The sequence below is a fragment of the Dendrobates tinctorius genome, unplaced genomic scaffold, assembly GCF_039654945.1.
Source record: "Dendrobates tinctorius isolate UK_male_01 unplaced genomic scaffold, ASM3965494v1 ptg000075l, whole genome shotgun sequence".
Lineage (NCBI taxonomy): Eukaryota > Metazoa > Chordata > Amphibia > Anura > Dendrobatidae > Dendrobates > Dendrobates tinctorius.
In genome coordinates, this window is record NW_027361743.1 from 21,267,357 (window position 1) to 21,287,200 (window position 19,844).

At 46.8% G+C, this 19,844-nt stretch overlaps 1 protein-coding gene across 4 annotated transcripts in view; it reads right to left on the reverse strand.

Moving 5' to 3' along the window:
* CUNH11orf65 (chromosome unknown C11orf65 homolog) overlaps positions 1-19,844 on the reverse strand; it is a 54,592-nt gene that overhangs the window by 7,132 nt on the left and 27,616 nt on the right. The gene's annotated exons all lie outside the window — the stretch shown is intronic.

A 19,844-nucleotide genomic window follows, 5' to 3' on the forward strand; every position in this document is an offset into this window, starting at 1 on the left:
CCTGGAAGGTGTCAGGTTTATCAGTCACATTGGCCCCTGGTTTTTGGCACAGGTTAGTTAATTTTAGGCCACACCTTTCTCAGCGATGCCACACCTCCTCTTTGAAACCACACTCCTTTTAGGGTCAAACACATAAAACTCTAAAACTTTGATTCATCATTTGAATTTTATCAAAGGGATTCTCAAAGCAGGTTTTTGCTAAGTAATCTCACAGCAGCATGATGTAGGGACAGAGACCTTGATTCCAGTGATGTGTCACTTAATTTACTGGGTGCCGCAGTGAATCAGTTTTCTCTGCTGCAGATCTAGCAGAGCTCTGAATGCTGAGCTGTGAATAACCCCACCCACACCACTGATTGGCAGCTTTATGTATACATTATATAGTGACAGAAAGCAGCCAGTCAGTGATGGGAATGTGGTTGGACCAGGAGGCACGAGACACCTAGTCCTGTTGTGATGATATCCTGCTGATAGAACATAGATTGAAACAGAAACAACACAGCCTAGTAAAAGACACATTGCTGAAATCAGGGTCTTGTCCCCTACATCATGCTGCTCTCAGACTACATAGCAAAAACCTGATTACAGATTCCCTTTAAGTAATTTTTTTGTCTAGCCTTTGTTATTGCTTTTTACTATTGAGGCTGCCTATGCGGCTTCAATAGTAAAAGATAAAATGTTAAAAATGATAAAAAAATAAAAAATCGGGGTATATTTACCTTCCGACGTCCCGCGCTGCCATCCCGGGCCTCAGCGTTCCCAGCGATGCCTTGCGAGACCTGTGATGACGTTGGTCTCGCGTTACTATAGCGATCTCACGAGACCGCTAGAGTCACGCGAGACTACGTCATCATAGGACCTTGCCGCAAGGCATTACTGGGAACGTTGAGGCCGGGAATGCAGTGCGGGACATCGGAAGGTAAATATACCCCGATTTTTCATTTTTTATTCGTTTTTTTACAGGGGTATGGTACCCAGGGCCTGGAGGACAGTCTCCTCTCCTCCACACATGAGACGCTTAACTTCCCGCATGGTGGGCATAGCCACATGCGGGAAGTAAGCGATTCTCATGCATTCCTATGGGTGCGGAATCGCGGCAGTTCTTTGCGATTCCGCACAAAAGAATGACCATGCTGCGATTTTTTCCGCGATGCGATTCCGCTGCGGAAAAAAGCGTAGCATTAGCACAGCATGTGCGGAATGCCACAGGAATGCATGGGGTGCGTCATGTACACGATTTTTAAACGTTTTCGCAGCGTTTTCGCACCGAAAATCGTGGCAAAAACGCTTAAAAATCGCATCGTGGGCACACAGCCTAAAACTGCACAGACTAAAAAAAAAAAATAGACAGATTTTGTGCTCCCCTATTATAGTGCATAACGATAAATTAGCCCAAAACATTTTGATAATGAAAATTACGGCAACATCATTGCGCAAAGCTAAACAATGACAAAGGATGAATAACCTAGTTTACGAATGGCACAAAAGCCTTCAAGGGAATCTGGTAGCAGGTTTTTGCTATGTAATCTGAGAACAGTATGAATTTGGGGTTAAACATTGAATTCAATGACGTGTCACTTATTAAGCTGTGTGCTGTTGTTTACTTAGGCTAGTTTCACATTAGCGTTTTTTTGCGCAGCGCATCGGGCGCATAAAAAACGCAAAGAAAAACGCAAAACAAACGCGCGTTTTTTTAACGTCATGCGCACGCTGACGTGTAAAAAAAACGCAGCGTTGTTTGCGTTTTACATGCGTTTTTTGCATGCGTTGGCGTTTTTTATGCGCATGCGTTTTTAAGTGTGACGTTTTTTCCATTGTCTAGAGAACATTCTAGACTTGTTTCACTCAAAAACGCATGCGTAAAAAAACGCAACCGTGCGCAAGACCATGCGCACGCATGCGTTACCATAGACTTCAATGTGTTGTTTTTGCGCATTTCGTGCGCAAGCGTGCGCATGCGTTTTTTTGCCGAGACAGGGCGCACCAAAAAATCCAACATGTTGCGTCTGGCGCACCTGGCGCAAAAGACAAAAAAACGCATGCGCACGAAAACGCAAGTGTGCGCAAAAACATGCGCACGTCATGTTAAACATAGGTGCGCAGTGCGCATGCGCACGGGTGCGCACGATGCGCTGCGCACAAAAGCGCAAATGTGAAACCAGCCTTACAGTGAAGGTTTTACCACCTTGTGATTATCATTGCCAGGTCTGATGTCCACATGACTACTAGTCTTACCAAATCTGTGATAAGTAACTCACTATCTATGGACAATGTACATACAGAGCCTGGTGTGGGCGGGGGCAGCTTTCTCAGCTCTGCTGCATGATACATCTAAAAGCTCTGATTGTGTCAACATTGCGGCACCCAGTAAACTAAGTAATACATTGTGGGATTCAGCGTCTCTATGCTTAGACGAGGCTGCTCTCAGAAGAGGTAGTGGAAATATATGTACGGGACAGAGTACTCTTATACTGTGTAATGAAGAGGTATTCTACATATTCTATGTAGCTATATACAGTGCCTTGCAAAAGTATTCAGCCCCCTTGAACTTTTCAACCTTTTCCCACATATTATGCTTCAGACATAAAGATACCAAATGTAATTTTTTGGTGAAGACTCAACAACAAGTGGAGCACAATTGTGATGTTGAACAAAATTTTTATTTTAAATTTTTGTGGAAATACAAAAACTGAAAAGTGGGGCGTGCATTATTATTCAGCCCCTTTACTTTCAGCGCAGCAAACTCACTCCAGAAGTTCATTGTGGATCTCTGAATGATCCAATGTTGTCCTAAATGACTAATGATGATAAATAATAATCCACCTGTGTGTAATCAAGTCTCTATATAAATGCACCTGCTCTGTGATAGTCTCAGGGTTCTGTTTGAAGCACAGAGAGCACCATGAAGACCAAGGAACACAACAGGCAGGTCCGTGATACTGTTGTGGAGAAGTTTAAAGCCGGATTTGGATATATATAATGATTTCCAAAACTTTAAACATCCCAAGGAGCACTGTCCCTCTAAACTTTCATCTCAAACAAGGAGAAGACTGATCAGAGATGCAGCCAAGAGGCCCATGATCACTCTGGATGAACTGCAGAGATCTACAGCTGAGGTGGGACAGTCTGTCCATAGGACAACAATCAGTCGTACACTGCACAAATCTGGCCTTTATGGAAGAGTGGCAAGAAGAAAGCCATTTCTCAAAGATATCCATAAAAAGTGTGGTTTAAAGTTTGCAACAAGCCACCTGGGAGACACACCAAACATGTGGAAGAAGGTGCTCTGGTTAGATGAAACCAAAATCGAACTTTTTGGCAACAATGCCAAATGATGTTTGGCGTAAAGGCAACACAGCTCATCACCCTAACACACCATCCTCACTGTCCAACATGGTGGTGGCAGCATCATGGTTTGGGCCTGCTTTTCTTCAGCAGGGACAGGGAAGATGGTTAAAATTGATGGGAAGATGGATGGAGCCAAATACAGGACCATTCTTGAAGAAAAGGAGATTTTTGTGTACTCACCGTAAAATCTCTTTCTCTTAGCCTTTAATTGGGGGACACAGAACCGTGGGTGTTATGCTGCTGTCCACTAGGAGGCGACACTATGCATAATCTGAAAAAGATTAACTTTGGCTCCTCCTCTGCAGTATACACCCCTGGACGGCGTCAGCCTTCTCCAGTTTTGTGCAAAAGCATTAGGAGGAATATACCAGAAACATAACCATGCCTGTAAGAAGGCTACTATAAACGAGCTTAAACAATATGAGAACCCAGCTCAAACAATATGAGAACCCAACCGTAACAACGGCCCGCAAGGGCAACAGGGTGGGAGCGGTGTCCCCCAATTAAAGGCTAAGAGAAAGAGATTTTACGGTGAGTACACAAAAATCTCCTTTACTCTGTCGCCTTATTGGGGGACACAGAACCGTGGGACGTCCCAAAGCAGTCCCTGGGTGGGAAGCAGTGGATGAATATTGTACTGACAGTTCCCTAAATTTGGGGTACTGCCGCCTCTGTAGTGTTTTGTAAATGTGTGCAGGCTAGTCCAAGTGGCTGCCTTACACACTTGATGTGCCGAGGCTTGATGCTGAATGGCCCAAGAGGCCCCTACCGCCCGCGTAGAGTGAGCTGTGATACCGTCCGGAAGAGGAGAATTGTTAAGGCGGTAAGCTTCTTGAATAGTGGACTTGATCCACCTAGCAAGGGTGGCTTTGGAAGCCGGTAGGCCCTTGCGAACGCCTTCTGGAAGAAGGAAAAGTGAATCAGACTTCCGGAAGGGAGCAGAGCCTTCTCCACTCTATGAACGGGAACCGGGCAAAGAGATGGTAGTGAGATTTCCTCATTGAGGTGGAAGGTGGACACAACCTTCGGAAGGAAGGATGGCACTGTACGGAGAACCACCTTGTCCTGATGAAAAACCAGGAAGGGTTGTCTGCAGGAAAGAGCTGAAAGTTCGGACACCCTGCGTAGCGAGGTGATTGCCACCAGGAAAAACCACTTTCTGTGATAGAAAGCGGAGTGAGACCTCCTATAGGGGTTCAAAAGGAGGTGTCTGTAGTGCTGTCAAGACCAGGTTGAGGTCCCACGTCTCCGACGGATGTTTGTAGGGGGAACCAATCGGGAAACCCCTTGGAGAAAAGTCTTCACTTGCGGCTTGTTAGCAATATGCCTCTGAAAGCGCTGACACTTGGCTCTTAAGCGAGCCCAGGGATAGCCCGGCGTCCAGGCCTGACTGAAGGAAACCGAGGACCTTTGGAAGAGAATAGGGGAGTGGGATGTGCCCACGAGATTCGCACCATGTGAAGAAAGCCTTCCAGATACGATAGTAAATCTTGGATGAAGTTGGCTTTCGAGCCCTGATCATGGTTTTAACAACGTCCGATGAAAAATCTGCTTGGGTCAAAAACCATGTCTCAATGGCCACGCCGTCAAATTGAGAGCCCGATTTCTGGTGGAAGAACGGGCCTTGTGACAGAAGGTCGGGACGTGTGGGGAGACGCCAGGGTGCGTCTGCTGTGAGTTGCACGACGTCGGCGTACCATGTACGCCTGGGCCAGTCTGGAGCGATCAGGATGGTGGGAACACCCTCTTGTTTGATCTTCCTCAGGACTCTGGAGATCAGGGGGAGGGGTGGAAAAATGTACAGAAGCTGGAACTGGGTCCAGTCCTGAACCAGGGCATCTGCTCCGAGCGACTGCGGATCGCGCGTCCTGGCCATGAAATTGGGAACTTTGGCATTGAGATGGGATGCCATCAGAACCACGTCCGGGGTCCCCCAACGATGGCAGATCTGATGGAAAAACTTCGGGATGGAGAGACCACTCCCCCGAGTCCATTCCTTGACGGCTGAGATAGTCGGCTTCCCAGGTGTCCACACCCGGAATGTGGACCGCAGAGAGTACCGACCTCGCATCCTCCGCCCAGTGTAGGATACGTGTTACTTCGTTCATCGCCTGGATGCTGCGGGTGCCGCCTTGATGGTTCACGTATGCCACCACCGTGGCATTGTCCGACTGCACTCTGATATGAGAGTCTGCTAGCAAGTGATGGAAGGCTTTCAATGCCAGGAAGATGGCCCGAATTTCCAGGATGTTGATGGGCATGGTCACTTCCATTGGTGACCATTTGCCTTGCGCTCTGTGATGTAGGTGTACCGCGCCCCAACCCGTAAGGCTTGCGTCTGTGGTCAAAACCTTCCAGTGACCGGAGAGAAAGGATTTTCCCCTTGCAAGCGAGGTTGGCTGGAGCCACCAGTGCAGGAACCTCCTGGTTTTCGCTGATAACCGGAACTCCATGTTGAGGGAGAACAGATTCCTGTCCCAGGACTTGAGGATGGGGTCTGAGGTGAAACTGGGCAAATGGTACCGCCTCCATTGCCGCTGCCATCCTGCCCAGTCCCCACATGGCATACCGGAGAGATCGGGGAAAACTGCGGAGGAGAGTGTGAACTCCCAAACGGAGGGCCAGTGCCTTGGCCCTGGGGAGGATCACCAGCCCCTGGAGGTGTCGAATAGCATCCCCAGGAAGGTCAGAGACTGACTCGGGGTAGTCGAGGACTTCTGTAAATTGACTAACCATCCCAGGCGACTCAGAGTGTCGATCGTGATTGAGACGTTGACCTAACAGTCCTTGAAGGAGGGGCCCCGATGAGCAGGTCGTCCAGGTATGGAACGACTACTATGCCTCTGGAGGGCAGAACGTCCATGGCAGCTGCCATGACCTATGTAAATGTTCTGGGAGCCGTGGCGAGACCAAACGGGAGGGCCACAAACTGGTAATGGTCTTGGTTGATTGCGAGTCTGAGAAATCTCTGATGGGCAGAGCAATTGGTATATGCAGGTATGCGTCCTGTATGTCTATGAAGGCGAGATATTCTCCTTCCTCCATGGACGCAACGATTGACCGGAGGGATTCCATGTGAAGGTGACGAACTCGAACATACTCATTGAGTTGCTTGAGGTCTAGTATGGGTCGGACGCTGCCTCCCTTTTTGGGCACCACGAACAGGTTGGAGTAGAACCCTCGTAAGCGCTCGTCTGCTGGAACCGTTATTATGACTCCTGCTTGCAGCAGGGATGAAACCGCTTGATGGAAGGCTCGAGCTTTGAGTGGAGGTTTTGGAAGGACAGAGAGAAAAAACCTGTGCGGTGGGCTGGTAGTAACTCAATCTTGTATCCTGAAGACACTATTTACTTGACCCACCTGTCTTCTGTAATAGGCAGCCAGACCTGCTGAAAGTGTAGCAGTCTTCCGCCTACAAGTGGGGTGTTTTCCGGAGGGGATGAATCATGATGAAGGAAAAATCTGAGCTTTCCCTCCCTTGGATTTTGCCTGGCTTGCCTTTGACTGCCAGTTTCTGTCCGGCCTCTGTGCCGCCCGTGTGTTGTCCCTGCGAGGAGAACGGTTATGATTTTGTGCCGGGCGCGAGACGGACTAGCCTCAAGAATTCCGAAAGGATCGGAAACGAGATTGATTACGTCTTTCAAACGTACGTTTTGGTTTTAGCTGAGGGAGGGAAGTACTTTTACCTCCGGTAGCATTGGATATCATTGTATCCAGCTTTCACCGAAAGGACGGCCCCTGAAGAACGGGAGATTTGTTAGGGACTTTTTTAAGGCCGCATCCACCTTCCATTCTCTTAGCCAGAGAATACGCCGGATTGTGATGGCATTTGATGCTATTTCCGCTACCCCTCTTGCAGAATCCAACGCTGCATGGACCATGTAATCTGCCACTACTGCAATTTGCACCGCCTGGTCCGCCAGCTGAGGATTTGAAGCTTGGAGGCCCTGTTGTAATAGATCAGCCCAGGCCATAATGGCCTTGGCTGCCCAAACTGAAGCAAATGCAGGAGCCAAAGAGGCACCTGCCGCCTCGAAGATTGAACGAGCCATGCGTTCTACCTGTCTGTCTGCTGCGTCTTTGAGGGTTGAGCTGTCTGGCAGCGCGAGGCGTTTGTGCTGCCAGCCTAGAGACTGGAGGATCGACTTCAGGCAGATCTGTCCAATCCTTAGTGTCCTTCTGTGGGAAGGGGTACTTTGCCTTCAAGTATTTGCGACTGGCGAATTTTTTCTCAGGCTGCGAAAAATGCTTAGAAAGTATTTTTTTAAATTCCGGGTGATCAGGAAAGACCTCAGATGGTTTCTGAACACTTTCAAAGGAAATCTTGTGTTCTGGTACTTCAGGGGTTGGATCAGAAAAGTCTAGCACCAGAAGGATGGAAGAGATTATATCCTCAACTAGCGCAGTATTGCTAGGGGGACAAGGGAGCAGAGCGTTCCTTGTTTCGGTATCTGAGTTGGAGTCACATATGCCCTCTGAGTCCTTCGCATCGCTAAGGAGCTTCCTAGTGGGCGAACTAGGGCTGTTCTGTGGTCTGGGATCGTTGTGGAGATCCACATTGTCTTTCTCTATCAGGGGACGGTCTCGGTGACCTGTAGCCACTGTGCCTCTCCCTGGAGGGGGACGACCTAGTGCTATGTGAGGACGCAGATGAACGCGACCTGTGGGTCCGCTTATGTCTCGAACTGTCGTAAGCGGCCTGTTCCTGATACCGGACGTCCATTTGCTGGGTAACGTTCATAGCCGAGACATGACCCTGCAGTAGTGTTCAGGTTATCTATAGACTTTGTCATAGACTTCGACATCTGAGTCGCCCATTCCGGCGCAGAAGCGTTGCTGTTCTTTGGGTACAGTCCCGGCAGTGCGGGTACGTGCTGCCGCTGGGGAGAGTGGCCTTGCAGGCTGTGCAGACTGCGTAAAAGCAGTCTTGCCTGGTCCTTTTCCTTGAGCCCGACATAGTACCTATTCGCAGAGGCCCTACAGGGGTATCTACGCAGAGGAAAGGAGGAGTAGGGGAGCGTTATAAGTTACAGGAACTCATAGCTGAGTACAAAGAACCCAGCTGTGATCTTACCCCACCGGTGCTCCCCCTAGGTCCAGCGCTGATAAATCCCACATCTTGTGCCCCCCAGAGACCGCTGTGCTGCCTTCAGTTTCTTCAGGTGCAGCAAGATGGCCACCGGATTCTGAGGTGGAGGGGGAAGGGGGCGGAGAGCTGAAAAGGGCGCGCGGAGCTATGTAAAAGCGCGCCCTTCCTGTCTCGATTCGCCCCTTCTATGACACTGTAGTGTCATTTTTCGTCATCCGGGGCGCGGGCCGGGGGGCGGAAATAAGGCGGCGACTTCGGCTAGGCCGAAGCCGCTGCCTAAATTTGATAGCTCATGCCCAGAAGGGCTCCAGGACGGCGCGGTTGTCCGGGGGAGGGTCGGATTCCAACCAGACCCCCCCGGATTGAACGGTAGGCTAGCGGTGGGGACATGAGCGCCACCTGGGCCCTGTGGGGGGTCCCTTTGAGGCGCTATGCAGCTGGTGCTGCCGCAGAGACAGGGGTGCCAGGAGCCCTGTCTCTGACAATGTGCCATGCCTGCCTGCACCTCCCCCGGTCCAAACAGGAGCCCGCAGCTGGGCTGGGGTCCCTGGACATGTAAGTGGCCGAATGGTGCCTGGTACATGCCCTATCTGCGGTGTCTCAACCTAATGCCCCAAGAGGGGGATTAGGGAGGGTGCTGCTGTCACCGTCAGGGGGCTTCGTCCTACCCTCGACCTCAACCCAGAGCCCAAGGAACTGGGGAAGGAGGGGGGGGCCTCGACTTCGAACCAGTACCCGAGGGACTGGGGAAGGAGCGACATGGGGAAGAGCCATCTCGACCTCAACCGGGTACCCCTTAATAGGGGACCGAGGAGGGAGCCATGCTGGGAGTCTCACTGGAGACCCGCTTTTCTTCATCTGTAATCCATTGAAAAAAATTAAGGAAAAAAACGGAAGAGAGAAAAAAATCTTAGGTGTGCCTCCTTGCGACACTAAGCAAAAACTGGAGAAGGCTGACGCCGTCCAGGGGTGTATACTGCAGAGGAGGAGCCAAAGTTAATCTTTTTCAGATTATGCATAGTGTCGCCTCCTAGTGGACAGCAGCATAACACCCACGGTTCTGTGTCCCCCAATAAGGCGACAGAGTAAACCTGTTGGAGTCTGCAAAAGACCTGAGACTGGGACGGAGATTTGTCTTCCAATAAGACAATGATCCCAAACATAAAGCAAAATCTACAATGGAATGGTTCACAAATAAACGTATCCAGGTGTTAGAATGGCCAAGTCAAAGTCCAGACCTGAATCCAATCGAGAATCTGTGGAAAGAGCTGAAAACTGCTGTTCACAAACGATCTGCATCAAACCTCACTGAGCTCGAGCTGTTTGCCAAGGAAGAATGGGCAAGAATTTCAGTCTCTCGATGTACAAAACTGATAGAGACATACCCCAAGCGACTTGCAGCTGTAATCGCAGCAAAAGGGGGCACAACAGAGTATTAAGTTAAAGGGGCCGAATAATATTGCACGCCCCACTTTTCATTTTTTGAATTTCCACAAAAATTTCAAATAACCAATAAATTTCGTTCAACTTCACAATTGTGTCCCACTTGTTGTTTTTGTCTGAGAAAGGTCACGAATCAGCCCAGAACTACACGGGAGGACCTGGTCAATGACCTTAAGAAAGCTGGGACCACAGTCTCAAACATTACTGATAGTAACACACTACACTGTCATGTACCAGAATCCTGCAAGGCACGCAAGGTCCCCCTGCTCATGCCACCATATGTCCAGGCCTGTATGAAGTTTGCCAATGACCATCTAGATGATCCAGAGGAGGCATGGGAGAAGGTCATGTGGTCAGATGAAAGCAAAATAGAAATTTTTGGTATTAACTCCCCTCGCTGTGTTTCTAGGTAGAAGAAGGATGAGTACAACCCCAAGAACACGTACCAACAGTGAAGCAAGGGGAGGGACATCACAGTTTGGGGGTGCGTTTCTGCAAAGGGAACAGGACAACTGCACCGTATTGAAGGGAGGATGGATGGGGTCATGTATTGCAAGATTTTGGTCAAAACCTCCTTCCCTCAGTAAAAGCATTAAAGATATGGTGGAAGACTCAGCCACGACATAACAATGACCCGAAATACACAACCAGGGCAACTAAAGGGTGGCTCTGCAAGAAGCATTTCACGGTCCTGGAGTGGCCTGGCCAGTTTCTAGACCTGAAGCCAGTAGAAAATCTTTACAGGCAGCAGAAACTCGATGTTACCCATGACAGTCCCGAAACCTGAAAGATCTACAGAATATCTGCATGGAGGAGTTGGCCAAAATCCCTGCTGCAGTGTGGGCAAACTTGGTCAAGAATTATAGGAAACATCTGAGCTCTGCAAACAAAACAATATTTGGTTTCTGTACCAAATATTTAGTTCTGTTTTTATACCGTTCCAAATACTTATTTCGCAAGATATGTCCCGCCAACTCTTCAGATGCTCACATTAAAACCCAGCATTGACATTGCCGATCAACCCCTCCTAGTACTATGTGTACATATACATGCAGCCTAAAGGAAATTATATTCTGTATTTAGAGGACACTTCAGACAAGCTCAGAAGTTGCTGGTCCATTATGAAGAGACGCGAGCTGTAAAGACATCCAGTGAGGGAGTAAAGCAAGAACCCTGCACGAGATATGAGCGTCTGCCAGATTTGCGGGATTTAGTGTAACGGTAAGAAACAGAATTTGCTTTCAGGCCCGTAACCGGGTAATGCCGGATCCTGCACAGAGTAAACACTGATGTCCTCATGGGTTTTTCATCTGCTAACAAGCTTTTCTAAGAGTATATTCTGTTAATTGCCGCAGCCCCGGCTCCCAGGACTCCGATTATTTCTCACTTTCTGGCACAGCAACTTAAATTCTCCACTCATAGTCAGCTGTTAAAGTGAATTGCAAACATCATGCAGAGGGGGGCTACAGTAACGGGGGGCCGCACTACTGGAGAGCTGATATGCAGCAGTCTACAGGGTGAGATCTATATGCCGGGGGGTTTCTGCAGCCCGAGAAACAGGAATACTGCCAGCAACACAAACGGCACATTATTCTATTTTCTATCATTTTTTGCATTTATTCTCCCACATCCTGTATATTTTCATTGTCACTTATAATCGAAAACCATAAAATATGAGAAAGCAGAAGCTGCAGATGTGTATGGTGATGGCGGATAGATGAAGGCTCACAGATCTTCCTATGCGGGCTCAGACTGGGCTGCGGACTGTCGCCTCTTTCCTTTTCTAGTATTTGCCAGAGGTAAGAGCTGCTTCTTACATGTAAAACATAAGCAGCCATTTATCTTACTGGTCATATGTATTACTACAGGCTTCTGGCAACATCACCTGATTGTCGGAGGTCTCAGGCGCCAGACATGCACTTTCATATGAATGATATATCCACAAGCGACATACAGGGGAAATAATTCTACCAAGATTTTGCAAAGAACTTTGCAGCAGAAACTGTGGATTCATAAGTCATATGTAGATTTGTCATAAATATCGCTACAGATGTCACTCTATGTACAGTGGCTACAGAAAGTATACAGACCCCTTTACAGTTTTCACTCTTAGTTATATTGCAGCCATTTGGTAAATGCAAAAAGTTCATTTTTTTTCTCATTAATGTACACTCTGCACCCCATCCTGACTGAAAAAAAAAACAGAAATGTAGAAATTTTGGCAAATTTATGAAAGAAAAACCGAAATATCACATGATCATAAGTATTCAGACCCTTTGCTCAGTATTGAGTAGAAGCACCTTTTGAGCTAGTACAGCCATGAGTCTTCTTGGGAATGATGCAACAAGTTTTTCACACCTGGATTTGGGGATCCTCTGCCATTCTTCCTTGCAGATCCTCTCCAGTTCCATCAGGTTGGATGGTGAACGCTGGTGGACAGCCATATTCAGGTCTCACCAGAGATGCTCAATTCTTTTCAACTGATTCAAGTGCAGGTCGGATGGTCAGCGCTGTGTGTTTGTTTCAATGTACGCTGAGGCTAACAGCAGTGCATTAGAAAGATTGGATCGATGGGAGGTATTATGTTTGGTAAACACTCACCTCAGAATACTGTGACTGCAAGTGGGCGGTCTTAATTAACATAACACCTCCTTTCTAATGATTTCATTGGATATGATGTCTATGCACCAAGTACAGAGCCCTTCCCCCCTTTTTCATGTCCATTGGACTGCGGCTTGTATAAGGGTGACGTGGGAGAACTAGACACACCCCCAGGAAGAAGCACGGGCGAAACGCGCGTTGGGGTGCGGGGAAGCAGCGTGTCATCTCATGCCCAGCTCAATTGTGCTCACGTCTCAGGTAATATGTATTTGGCCGTTTATTTAGTTATATGCTTTGGGTGATTATAATACATGCACATGAGAGGCTATGGCGGCACAGTAGCAGCAATGGCTGCATGTCATTTGATCTTTGTACTTTTGTACTTGACACTATCAATATTCCTGAATGAAGGCAGCAACCTAATTTACATTTGTCTATGTCTGTAACTGGGCACTGGACACTTTAGGGGGTTTTACACATAGCGATATCGCTATAACGTCACCGATTTTGTGTGATACTTACCTCCGACCGGCTCCCCCGCTGTCCATCGCTGATCGCGCGAGAATGTCCGGCTCCATTTCTCGCCGGGCACTTCCTGCTGGGCTTCCTGCTGGCGCCGACGAGCGATGCGTGGAGGCGGGCGGGAGAACGTCAGGATCGCTGTATGTGAAAGGTGAGTATCGTGCGCTTCGTCGCTGCTGCATCGCTGTGAGGTCTGCCTGTGTGACAGCTCACTAGCGATCATTTAGCGATGCACCAGCGATCCTGACCGGGTCGGATCGCCGGTCGGATCGCTGGTGCACCGCTAAATGTAAAGGGGCCTTTTATTAATAGTCTTGGATTGAGGTAGTAATCTAATTTACATGTGTATACGCATTCAACACTTTATCAACAGTCCTTTGTCCTGAATCAGGTTATTTATCACCCTTTTGCCTTTCATTAGGTCTATTCATTTTATTGATTCTTTTGTAGCCATCTAGCCCTCTACCTAGCTGTTGTTATTAACAAAAGTTATTAAGCATATTGTTGGGCATATCACTTTGGATACTCTAGTAATTTACTCAAAATGTTGATACATTGTACAACTAGAATTGTATCCCTCTCAGCTGTTTTTCCTACCTATGCATGTGTTGGTTTGAGGCAACGGTTTTTTATGGTTGTATGTCTATCAATGTTTAATAAAATAAACTGTCTATTTCATGAAATGAGTGACACTCTTGGTTTTTGTGTCACTTCACAGTGACATGACCTTTGTGATACAGGTGAGGAGCAGTGCCTGATTTTCTCCACACATACCGCTTAGAATTATCACCAAAAGGTCTACCTTCATCTCATCAGACCAAAGAATCTTATTTCTCATAGTCTGGGAGTTCTTCATGTGTTTTTTACCAAACTCTATGTGAGCTTTCATATGTCTGGCACTGAGGAGAGGCTTCTGTCGGGCCTCTCTGCCATAAAGAGCCAACTGCTGGAGGACTGCAGTGATAGTTGACTTTGTGGAACTTTCTCCCATCTCCCTACTGCATCTGTGGAGCTCAGCCACAGTGATCTTGGGGTTCTTCTTTACCTCTCTCACCAAGGCTCTTCTCCCACGATTGCTCAGTTTGGCTGGACTGCCAGGTCTAGGAAGACTTCTGGTGGTCCCAAACTTCTTCCATTTAAGGATTATGGAGGCCACTGTGCTCTTAGGAACCTTGAATACTGAAGAAATTCTTTTGTAACCTTGGCCAGAACTGTGCCTTGCCATAACCTGAAAATGGCTGTCCACCAACGTTCACCATCCAACCTGACGGAACTGCAGAGGATCTGCAAGGAAGAATGGCAGAGGATCCCCAAATCCAGGTGTGAAAAACTTGTTCCATCATTCCCAAGAAGACTCATGGCTGTACTAGCTCAAAAGGTGCTTCTACTCAATACTGAGCAAAGGGTCTGAACACTTATGACCATGTCATATTTCAGTTTTTCTTTCATAAATTTGCCAAAATTTCTACATTTCAGTTTTTTTTCAGTCAAGATTGGGTGCAGAGTGTACATTAATGAGAAAAAAATGAACTTTTTTGAATTTACTAAATGGCTGCAATGAAGCACAGAGGAAAAAATTTAAAGGGGTCTGAATACTTTCCGTACCCACTGTATTGCAATGGTGAAATCTGCAGCATATTTTGACTTCCTATAGATTTCACCTAGCAGCTGTGGATGCGATTTGGTAAACTTTATTTTGCTGGTTCTGTCTTATGCTGAAGTTTTCCAGACAGAAAATCTGGACTGGAAAATCTGCAGTGTATCCATCCTGTGTAAAACCTGTAAAAGCATTGGGTCACCTACAGGGCTGCTTGCTGTAGGTTTGATAAAAGTTTTATCTGCTGCAGATCCATCAGTCCTCTCAATGATAAGATGGGTCTATTGACTTGCAGTTTTCTGTCTTCACTGAGAATATGAAGAAAGCTTCCAGTCAGTGGTGGGAGCAAGTTAGACGCAGCTCATTAATGAGAATACTAGCAGAGTCACAGCAGCTAAAACTACAGCAAGAAGCCCAGTAAGTGACACAGCACTGAAATAAAGTCTGTGTCACGACTTAGTGGTTTCCTTGTATTGGGACGTAAGACCCTAGTGACAGGTGTAGCCGATTTAAAGGGAAACTGTCACTTCGTTGTTCCGCAAGAATGCTGTAGATAAGCCCCCGATCTAACCTGAAAGAGAAGAAAAACAAGTTATATTATACTCACCCGGGGGGGCGGTTCGATGTGGTCCGGTCCGATGGGTGTCGCAGGTCCGGGTCCGGCGCCTCCCATCTTCATGCGATGTCGTCATCTTCCTTGCTTTGTTGAGGGCAGAGCACAGGACTGCAGTGCGCAGGCGCCAGGAAAGGTCAGAGAGGCCCAGCGCCTGCGCACTGCAGTACTTGACCTATTCAAATGTATGAGTCCGTGCACATGTCAGTGTGTTTCCACGAACGGTGTGTGCGTGGGCAAAACAAGCTGACATGTCTGTTTTTTAACAGCAACACGGGCCGCAAAAAGTCCCGCACACGTGCACACTGATGACAGCAGTGTATCATCAGTATGACATGTACCTGGGAAGAAGCAGTACAGTTTGCACTGCTCCTAGACACCGGGTGCTGAAGACAGCTCTCATCATTGTTGCCTGGTCTCTCCGAGATCAGTGCGACCAGGCGACAATTATGGGAGTTGTATTCATCACCCGATGTGCACATTGTGTATAAATAAATAAATTAATTCATTCATTCAAAAAATGACGTGGGCTCCCGTGTAATTTTCATAACCAGCAGAGGCAAAGCTGGCAGCTGGAAGCTTATGTTGCTAATCTGGGAAAGGGACGTCACCGCTAGCGCCGTGAGAAATTTCGCCCTGCAATTCTGATGTAGCAGAGCTGGAGTTCTCCGTGGGACAAATGGATTGTCCTCTGACATGTGAGGAATATGGTGTTTTATTATTTTTAAATTTACAATAATAAATGTAAATAGAGGGTGGGGAGTGTTTATTTCAAATAAAGTACTCTGTGTCTTTATTTCAATTAAAGGACTTTTTCCTGTGTCTGTGTCTTTTTTACATTTGACTATGGGGTTAGTAATGGTGGTGTCTTACAGATGCCTCTCCATTACTAACCCTTGGGTTTGATGTCAGAAATCATAAAACAGCTGTCTACAACACAAACCCTATTACCCCACTTGCCACCGCACTAGGGCAAGCAGGAAGAGAGAGCTAAGCGCCATATTTGGCAAATCTTATGGATGCGCCATTTCTGGGGCGGCTGAGGGCTGATGTTCTAAGCCTTGGAAGGGGGCCAATATCCCTGGCCCATTCCCCAGCTATCAATATCAGCCCACAGCTGTCTGTTTAAACTTTGCTGGTTAGTAATTATAAGGGGACCCTACGTCATTAGCTAAGCAAACAGCTGTGAGCTGTTATTAATAGCCTGGGAACCTTTTGGGATATTGGCCCCTTTCCCAGATTATTAAAGTCAGCCTCCAGCGATTGGCTTTCCCTCTGCTGGCTATAAAAATTACATGGAAGTCCACACAGGATTTTTTTTTTTATTTATACATGATGTACACGGTGGGTGCTGAATACAAGCTGAATGAGGCGCTGGTGTTAGTGACCCCTGGACCAGGCCACATCATTATAGGAACTCACGTGCCTGCAAGCTGCACAAAACAGCCTGAGGGTCCAGATGAGACGTGTGTTTGAGACCCCTGCTCTAGCGGATCCCACACACTTATTACATAGAGAGACTATTGATTTATATGGTCGCTATGTAATTTGCCCTCTGTGGCACTGCAGGATAATGCGTTCTGACGGTTTGTGCCATTGACAGAAGCCACATATTTATGTGAATTTATGAAACTGAGAATTGATCAAAGCACCCAGTCACAGATGACTACAACATTGGAACAACACAGCTCTGGTGCTTCCACTGCGACATGATATTGATATACACAGGCAAAACACAAGCCGCGGAGACACCATCACATGTTTCTCAACGCAAGCAATGACTAGCCAGGTCTTTCCCCGGGAAGGAACAACCAAGGGAAGGTCAGTCTCCAATGAAGGAAACCACCTAAGCGAAAACATGGTATCCATCCACAGACAGCTGTTTCAGGGTATTGCCCCTCATCAGTGTGGAGTAGGAAACTGGCTAGTAGGAGCAATGCCTAGTAGAAGACTGTGAAAAACGAGGATGAATGAACTCATGGAGATCACCATCCAACACTGCGGAGACACCATCACATGTTTCTCAATGCAGTGATTCTAGAGCAAGGCCCCCATCCCTTATGGGAAATATGTAAAAACATGCAAAACACAAGCCGCGGAGATACCCCGAAACACCTGTCTGTGGATGGATACCATGTTTTGGCATAGGTGATTTCCTTCATTGGAGACTGCCCTTCCCGTGGTTGTTCCTTCCCGGGGAAAGACCTGGCTAGTCAGTGCTTGCGTTGAGAAACATGTGATGGTGTTTCCCTAATGACACCATTAGGGAAAATTTTTTTAGTTTTATTATTTTTCCCTAACTAAGGGGGTGATAACGGGGGGGTTTGATTTACTATTTATGGCGGTTTTTATGCTTGGCAGCTGTCACACGCTAAAAGACGCTTTTTATTGTAAAAATAGTTTTTGCATCACCACATATTGAGAGCTATAATTTCTCCGTATTTTGACCCACTGAGTCATGTGAGGTCTTATTTTTTGCGGGACAAGTTGACGTTTTTATTGGTATCATGTTCGGGCACGTGACATTTTTTGATCGCTTTTTATTCCGATTTTTGGGACACAGAATGAACAAAAACCAGCGTTTCATGAATTTCTTTTTGGGGGTGCGTTTACACAATTCCGCGTGCGGTAAAATTGATAAAGCGCTTTTATTCTTCGGGTCAGTACGGTTACAGCGATACCTCTCATTTGTGTCATTTTTTTATGTTTTGGCGCTTTTATGCAATAAAAACAATTTTATATAAAAAATAATTATTTTTGCATCTTTTTATTCTGCGAGCTATAACTTTTTTATTTTTTCTCTGATGATGCTGTGTGGTGGCTCGTTTTTTGCGGGACAAGATGACCTTTTCAGCGGTACTATGGATATTTATATGCGTCTTTTTGATCGCACGTTATTGCAATTTATGTTAGGCGGTATGATAATAAATCATTATTTTTTGCTTCGTTTTTTATTTTTATTATTTAAGGGGTTCGCAAAAGGGGTTAACTAATGGGACAGTTTTATAGGGCAGGTCGTTACGGACGCGGCGATACCAAATATGTTTACTTTTATTGTTTTTTTTTTTATTTCCAAAAAATGAATTTATTAGGGAATATTTTTTTTTTTTTTTAATTTATTTTGCGATTTTTTTAAAATTATTTTTACACTTTTTTTTTTTTTTTTTTTTTAACTTTATTACCAGGGGGACATCACTGTCCTGTGACAGATCGCTGATCTGTGACATCACAGATCACTGTGACAGATCAGCATTCTGTCACAGGCAGTGTGCAGGTTTCCTCCTTGCCTGCGCTTTGCAGGCACTGAGGAAGCCTGCTCCCTGCAGGCCCCCGTCGCCATCTTGGATCCGGAGACCTGCAGGGAAAAAGCCCCCCCCGCAGCGGCGCTGCACATTGCGCTGCTGTGGGGGGCTCAGGGAAGCACGGAGGGAGCCCCCTCCCTGCCGATGCTTCCCTTTAACCCCCGGTACACCGCGATCATGTTTGATTGCGGTGTGCAAGGGGTTAACGTGTCGGGGGCGGTCCGTGACCGCCCCTGACACATAGTGCTGGGTGTCAGCTGTGATAATCAGCTGACACCCGGCCGCGATCAGCGGCGCTCACCACGTGGGCGCCGCTGATCGCGCTAGACGTACTATCCCGTCCATGGGCATAGGGGCCCGGGTCCCATGGACGGGATAGTACGTCTGATGTCAGAAAGGGGTTAATAATAATAATCTTTATTTTTATATAGCGCTAACATATTCCGCAGCGCTTTACAGTTTGCACACATTATCATCACTGTCCCCGATGGGGCTCACAATCTAAATTTCCTATCAATACGCCTTTTGATTTGAAAAAAAGTGTTAATTGTTTATATTAATCATTTAACAAATTGCAAAATGAATGAACAAAAGAGAAGCAACAATTCTTCTCCATACACTTACAGTTTTTGAATGAACTCTGCAGGGAGGTTGTTCCTACCTTCTGGGAGAACTGACCACGGATCTACAGTGATTGCAGTTTGAACAAATCCTTCATCCTCTTCACATAATGCCACACAGACTCGATGACTTCTGAGGGTGTGTGCACACGCTGCAGATTCTGCTGCGTTGTACAGTACCATTATTTTCTATGCAAAATGGAAACCGCAGTGCAGACGGTGCGGATTTGCTGGGGTTTCAAAACCGCAGGAAGAATTGACATGTCAATTCTTTCTGTGGATTCTGCTGCGGTTTACCATCTGCTCCATTGTAGAGGTGATAAACCGCAGGGCAAAACCGCAGCCTAATTCGCAGATAAACCGCAGGTCTTCTGATCTGCGGATTTTACTAAATCCGCGCGGACAAATCTGCAAAGCATTCCGCAGCGTGTGCACACACCCTAATAGGACTTCTAATAATAAACCCTTCATGACCTTGGGATTTTCCGTTTTTTGCTCTCCTTCTTCCCAGAACCATAACTTTTTTTATTTTTCTGCCAATATGGCAGTGTGAGGGCCACTGTTTTTTTGCGGGACGAGTTGTACTGTTGAATAACACCATTGATTTTACTACATAGTATACTGTAAAAAGGGAAAAAAAAAATCCAAGTGCACTGAAATTGCAAAAAAAAAGCGCAGTTCCACAATTGTTTTTTTTTTTTCTTTTACC